Source organism: Cupressus sempervirens, chromosome 10 (genome assembly GCF_028749045.1).
Source record: "Cupressus sempervirens isolate cs-2001-9-10 chromosome 10, ASM2874904v1, whole genome shotgun sequence".
In the NCBI taxonomy this organism is placed as follows: domain Eukaryota; kingdom Viridiplantae; phylum Streptophyta; class Pinopsida; order Cupressales; family Cupressaceae; genus Cupressus; species Cupressus sempervirens.
The window spans coordinates 475808046-475815252 of NC_143127.1; positions in this window are offsets into that span (position 1 = coordinate 475808046).

Consider the following 7207-nt stretch of genomic DNA (forward strand, 5'->3'; position numbering starts at 1 on the left):
AATCTTTTGATCCCAAATCATTTTACTAATACCATTGTTAATTTGATCATGATATTGAGAAGTGTTTCCATTTTGAAATTTATTGTTCAAGATCTTATTGATTTTAGTGTTATATTTGTTGAGGATGTTAATGATTAAGGAAAAAAATGTGTTCTGCCTTCCAACCAAAATTTTCAAATCTATACCAATCTCTTACCTATTCTACTAAGAATATAGAGTGCATCCATTCATTTCCATCTTCCAATGTTATTGATAACCCTCTTACTATTTTGAAATATGATAATAAGTTTATTAAGGCCAACAATGTTGTCAATCTTATTGATTGATTTGAACCATGTTTTAATGTAGAGCCTAATTAGACTCGGAGGTTAAATTTTCTCACTTTATTCGGCGTGGTTTCCCCCCATATTTTACTATGAGGATTTGGGGGCAGCATGTGTTGTGGAGTTGTGGGGAAGAAAACTAGATGTGCTCCATGTCGTAGTGGGTCGAGGGGCAACTCGCCTGTGAGGGTTTTGGGGGGTAGCACCCCCAAAGCTCAACTAACTCTATTATTGTAAAAGGCATTGGCTACTATTTTTCTATTGGATAACTTATTCTAGCCCTAATTTTGTAAGTGACAAAAATATTGTATAAAATGGTTTAGGGTTAGGGATTCATAACGTATGATGAGATTATAGCTTCTTACAGTGGTATTGAGCTATAAGGGATTACATATTTTAATTAGGTTGTAGCCCAAGGATTGAGTGAACCATGTTAAATCTTTGTGTCTTGTGTTCTCTTCTATGTAATTTATTATTTTCTAATATTGGCTATATTTGCATTTAATTGATATTTATGTCTCTTTAATCCTAACGAACCCAAACCAATACTTGAGATTTATATTAAATTTTATCTTAAGATGACTATGAGGGCACTTGATGGTCCTCTTTACATTATGGAAAAAGTTTATGATCTTCCCTATCATGGAATTAGATTATAGATTCTACTTGTTGTTGGAGATTGTTCGGATATTGTTGGAGATTCCTATTTTGAATTTTTTTTTTTGTATATGGCATTAATGTTTTTCATTCATGTCAACGTTTATGTTTATCAGAAAGTGTTCTTATTAATGACCAATGCAGAAAGAGTTTCAGTGAAGGCAAAGTTTGTTGAACCTGATTTAGCGAACATTGTAGTGTCTCCCATGTTTGCATTTAATTCTATGGTTATTTGTATCTAAGAGATACTTTAATTGTTATTTCAATTTTATTTGCATGTTGAAATGCTTTGAAGGCTATACATTATTTGATTACCAATATCATAGTTGCTAGATGTTATATGATGTTTCTATTCAGTTTGATCATATTTGCATGATGATGCTAGTGGTGTGACATGATGCTTTATGATGGTACATGATTTATTTTTTATTTGGACTTGGAATATAGTTTATATGTTATCAGATGGATACTATTGGATTCATTTCACGTGTTCTTTGATGTTATGGATATCTATCTTTTACTTTTAGTATGTTTGTGTGTGGGTGTTGAAAACAATTATTCAAGTATGTTGTCTTTGATGTTACACAAAATGTCAAGTCTTTACCGAGTAGTCAGTGATAGTCAAGCTCACTCAAGCATCGAAGGCATTTTCTTGTGTATGCTGACCATTCAATTGGTTAAAAAAGGGAAGACAACATGAAGTCAGTATTGACCGAGTTAGGTTGGTTAACATTAGAACTCCTATTCTAACCAAGTTGGGTTAGTTAATGAAGGGATCTTTTGTGTTGACTGAGTGCTCAATTTTGTATTAGCCGACTGTCAGTATATTAAGTTTGATAAATTTATTGATTAATAAAAGTCGACTTAAGGGATGAAAATTGTTTGATTAAAATATTATTCAAGCCGACTTGAAAAGGTGAACACTAGTACATTTGGACCCAATTTTCAACCAATGTTCATTGCTATTTTTCTCGTCAAGATTTTGACCAAATTACCAGTTGATCAAAATTTTGACAAAATTTTTTGACCAAATTGTAGGTTGGTTAAAATTTTGATGAATTTATTTGTCAAAAATTTGACCAAATTGTAGGCTGGTTGAAATTTTGATGAATTTATTCATCAAAATTTTGACCAACCTGCAATTTGGTCAAAATTTTGACGAGAAAAATAGCAACGAAGAAATTGGTGAAAAATTGGGTCCAAATTTACTAGTGTGAATTATATATATGAAAGGTCAAGTTGAAAATTGAATGTGGAATTGAAAAAGATGAATTAAGGAAGCAAATTTGAAGGATATCTATAAAGGGCAGAGCCTTCGAGTTGATCGAGCTACAAAGAACATTCTAATCAAGGAGGATCAAGTAATCAAGACAAAACTGAGATCTGAATCAACAAAGACAATTGTATTAGCAATTAGGTCTTGTCATTGTTACTATCTAATAATTGTAGTAGTGATTCAAATCTCTTAGCAGGTTTAGCCTAACATCTATTTAGCAAATCCTCTAACAAGGTGGCATTTCTAGATTGAAGTGTCTAAGGACCTTTAAAAAGGACACTCCTAACATGGTGAATTAAATCCTCCAAATAGAGTCACACCTAATAGTGTTTTTTTTAACATTTAATAGGGTTGGCTCCTAACAGGGCTCCCTTCAGAAGAGTGAAAAACAATAACTAGTTGCAATTGGTGGTTTTTCCAAATTGGGTTTCCACATTAAATCTTGGTGTCTCTTTTGTTCATGTTATTTCCCCTATGTTTTTGCAACTAAGTTAATAAAGGATAATCACATTAATAATTTAAGATGTAATTATTTGTGCTAATCGAGTGACAATAGAATATTCAATGTTAACTGACTTACAATAGGATTTGGTTTTATATTGTGTTGACATCTTAAAAGGAACTTTGTATTTTTTTGTAATAACTAATTCACACCTCCCCTCTTAGTTACTCCTGTCCATTTCCAATTGTGTGTGTGTGTGTGTGTGTGTGTGTGTGTGTGTGTGTGTGTGTGTGTGTGTGTGTGTGTGTGTGTGTGTGTGTGTGTGTGTGTGTGTGTGTGTGTGTGCGCGCGCGCATGCTCAAATGATTAAGAATGATTACTAGATGATTTAATTTAAATGTTTTATCATATTATTATTATGTTTTTATGTTGTATTGCACCACTTGTATGTATTATTTTCTGTTGGCGTTAGTTCTAAGTGGGAACAACCATAGTTATTTGCTTGTGGCATAGACATCATGTCTTTTTCTCTTTTACATGACTATTTGTTCAAATGTGCTTTGGCTATTTATATATTGAGCATCTACACTTGGTGTTTTTTATTTACTGAATAGGTATTAGATACATTCACCTTGAATTCGGGATCTAAGTGTGTACCTATATCCCTGGTAATAACAATAGGGAAAAGTGACATTGGTCATTCATATTGAGCCAATGTTGTCCCTATATGGATGACATATCTATGTTATTGTTATTGTTAACCCTTTGGTAATTGGTAATCCATATTCATAATGTATTATGTGATTAAACCCTTGAGCATGTTTGTGCATTCTGGGTTTCACAATTGTTGGGAAAATGTTAATTAACTTCTTATTTAATTTATCTTGGGGGATTTTAATTATTTGATTTGGAGGATTTTAGTTACTTGAATTATTATTTTTAACTTACCATCTAACTTGTCATAGTTGAATTCTAAATACCTAGAATTATCTAATTTATTTGGGAAATGGGCCAACTAGTCTATCAAGTGATTTAATAATCTAATGTATAAGTCACTTGAATAAAAGTGCTTATATCAAGAAAAAGAAAGTTTTAATCCTCACTTTTGATTTTGTAATTTGGAGAATTGAAGAATTTGCTCCAAAAAACCCTTTGGGAGAAATTCTCAATTTTCTCATTATGGGAGATTAACTTGTCATATCATCATAGGGACAGACTCATTGGATTAGTACTGGGATTTCCTTATTTGTTGAGGTTTCCATTTCATTCAAAGTCCTCATTGTTTTATTATTTCATTTTCCAATTTTTAGTATTTGGTGAGAGATAGGGCTCTCTCATTTGTTTAATTTTGATCTGTTTAATTATGTTGTTTTGGTTGTTATGTGTTTGGAGGTTGAGAAATAGTGTTCCCCTCCATTCTTATGCATTTATATGACCCAGTTAGATAGGTGTGAGTATTTGATTGGATTATGTGTGCTAAAATACAATTTTACCCTTGTTATTATTGAGTGTTGTTGCTACATGATGACAATAGTAGAAGTTCTTGTGAATCTCTCTCTTGCAAAGTCGATAAAACACCAACTCCAAGGTTTTGGGAGGTTATTTTTTAACTGCCTAGATAACTCAGTTGAAGACTGATGTTTCTGTTCACAAGGAGGCCTTTGTTGGTTCTGATAAATGAAATTTGTAATCATACAAAAACTTGAAAAAATAATTTTTTTTGTATTTTCTAATTTTTTTATGAATGTATATTTTAAAATGCAAGTGAATTCCTAAATTAACCATATTTATGTAAATAAATTGCAAAAAGAGTATTAGTTAATGAGAATTGTAAGAAAATTACATGAAAACAAAACCTAAACGAACATAAGCAACAATGGTAATGTGTCTATGAATTAAACCTTCAAGACAAAATTCAGAGCAGCACAACTGTAACTTCACCAATGCAATCGTCAATAGAACTTTCTAAAATTATATTATTTTTTACAACTTATCAAATCATATAGCCACTAATGACATGCACACACACACACACACACAAAATTTCTATAAATTTAATATATAAAGTCTCCTCTCCAATTCATCACAAGAGAGGTATTATGCACCTATTCATGGAAAAATCTACTAATTTGAATGATCACATAAGCATTCAACACAATAAAACAACTAGCTCTATCATCATTCATAAAAATAAGTTTCATGAAAATGCATATTCAAGTAGGCTTAACCACATGAAGAATAAGAGTGGTAAATTGCATACACTTTATTGCATAAAATATCAGCCTATAAACTTTTTACAATATGGTTTATATAGGCAATCATCCTCAAAGATGAAATTTTTGGAGGTGGGGTCTTTCCCATACAAAAAGTGTGTAAAACAATCCATTTCTAACTAATTATATACAAAAGTAAGTCCTAATATGATGTTAAGTAGGTATGTACTTTTATTTTTCATTATTTTAATTTGCATAGATCTTAACATGGCATGATATTTATAGAAAATGTGAAGAGAAGAAAGACTTAGAACTCCATCTCATGTACACTTCAAAATTGTTGTTAATGTCTACTCTTCGACATTAACACAATATAATCCCCAAATCTCATCCTATATTTTTAGCTACATTGTTAGTTTTTTTTGCATTTTGCATTTTTCTTTTGGAAAGCCTTATATTTATTTTCTATTCCCTCATCTTAGTTAGGAAATCACCTCTATGATCTACTCTAGGTATACCCAACCCCACCAGGAAGCATCTCATAACACTAGGAAAATCATCCATTTCTCCCTTTTCCTATTAATTTCCTTCTCATCTACCTTTTTCTCAAAATAGATCCACAAAATATCATATTTGTGTTAGTTTCCCAAGGAGGCATGCCTCTCACCATCGTTGTTTCGGCACGACTCATGCACCCAATTTTGTCGAGGGAAATTTATTTACTTTCCCTTGATGTGATGTCACTTGCGACACTATATCAAAGGGGCATAAATTTAGACATCCAAAATTGTCCTTGTTAACTAAATTTAATTTATTGAATGTTTCTCTCAACATTAGATTTTATTTTTATCAATTAATTATGTTTGTTATTATATTTTGGAATTCTTTAGAATAATTGAAAGTGGGGGGTGAATCAGTTATCCAAGGTCCAAATGTACAATTAAAACTTTTCACAACTTAGTGAACCCATATCCATAAAACATTTTCATCATGCATGCATCCATCAGATTATGCAATCACTTAAACTTGTAGGTTACAATCAAATCAATTTGTAGAAATGTAAACATGAAACATAACAAATTCAATAACACATTTGACACAATGACTTAATGTGAAAGCCCAATTTGGGAAAAACCACTAGTAACATGCTACTCGTTCTCACTCTTATGAAGTGATGTCCTGTGAAAGGCCAACCCTGTTAAAGGTTACAATACACACTGTTAAATGTGACCCAGTTAAAGGATTTCAATCACCCTGTTAGAAGTGAGCCTTGTTAGAGGACTTTAGATCTTTCACTTAGAATGCCACCCAGTTAAAGGATTTACAAATGACTATTAGGTCAATCTTAATCCAAAGGATTTATCTTAGAATGATACAATGATTAGAGAGTAACAGTAAGGCTTGATCTAATAACAACTTACAACTTCATTTGTGGATTACAGATCTCTGATTCGGTCCTCCATTCTGCTTGGCTTTCACACTCTTCAGCTCTGATAGCTTGTTCACCCTTAAGCCTTCTTGCTTTGTTTACCAATTCAATCTCTTCTCTTGGGTCACTGAATGGAGCAAATACCCTAGACTCCTTGTCTTCCTTAAGTTCTCGCACAACGACTCTTGCTTCTAACTAGCCATCTCTATAAATAGATAAGTAAGATATTTTTTCATTCATCCTCCATCGTCCATTTTAGGGTTAGGTTAGATTAGATAGGATTCAATGAATCTACCCCTCATTTCATTTCATTCCCTTCTAGAAACTTCTCCTTCAATCTTCTTTGAATTCACCTCAAAATAGTTTATCTTGAATTTTGTGCCACCAACTCATCAATCTTATCTTCCACACAGTTCACACAATTCAAGAAATCAAACTTGTCAGCTCAGATTCATTGAATTCTTGATCTTTCTCATAATGTCGACACTCAACATTAACTGACTTTTGATGCTTGACACATACTGCATTGGTTGGCATCCACTATCAAAACACTCGGCACGAACTAAAGTTTACAAGTGCTCGACATCAACTAAACTTTACTCAACTTACACTATTTCACTTGGGTTACTCTAAAATTTACTTTGCTCAGCTCCAACTAATTTTCTGCTTGGCTTGCACTAACTTTGCTTGACACCTACTATCCACTTGGTCAAGCTTGGTAGACAAACTTTGTTTAACTTGTTCTTCTGAACTTACTTAGTGTAACCAACCTTTGCAACCTTAAGTAGATTATCAATGCACTATAATATCATTGTCTTAATTGATCTTTGTACTCTTTTTCATAGCATAACTCAACATTTCCTCTAC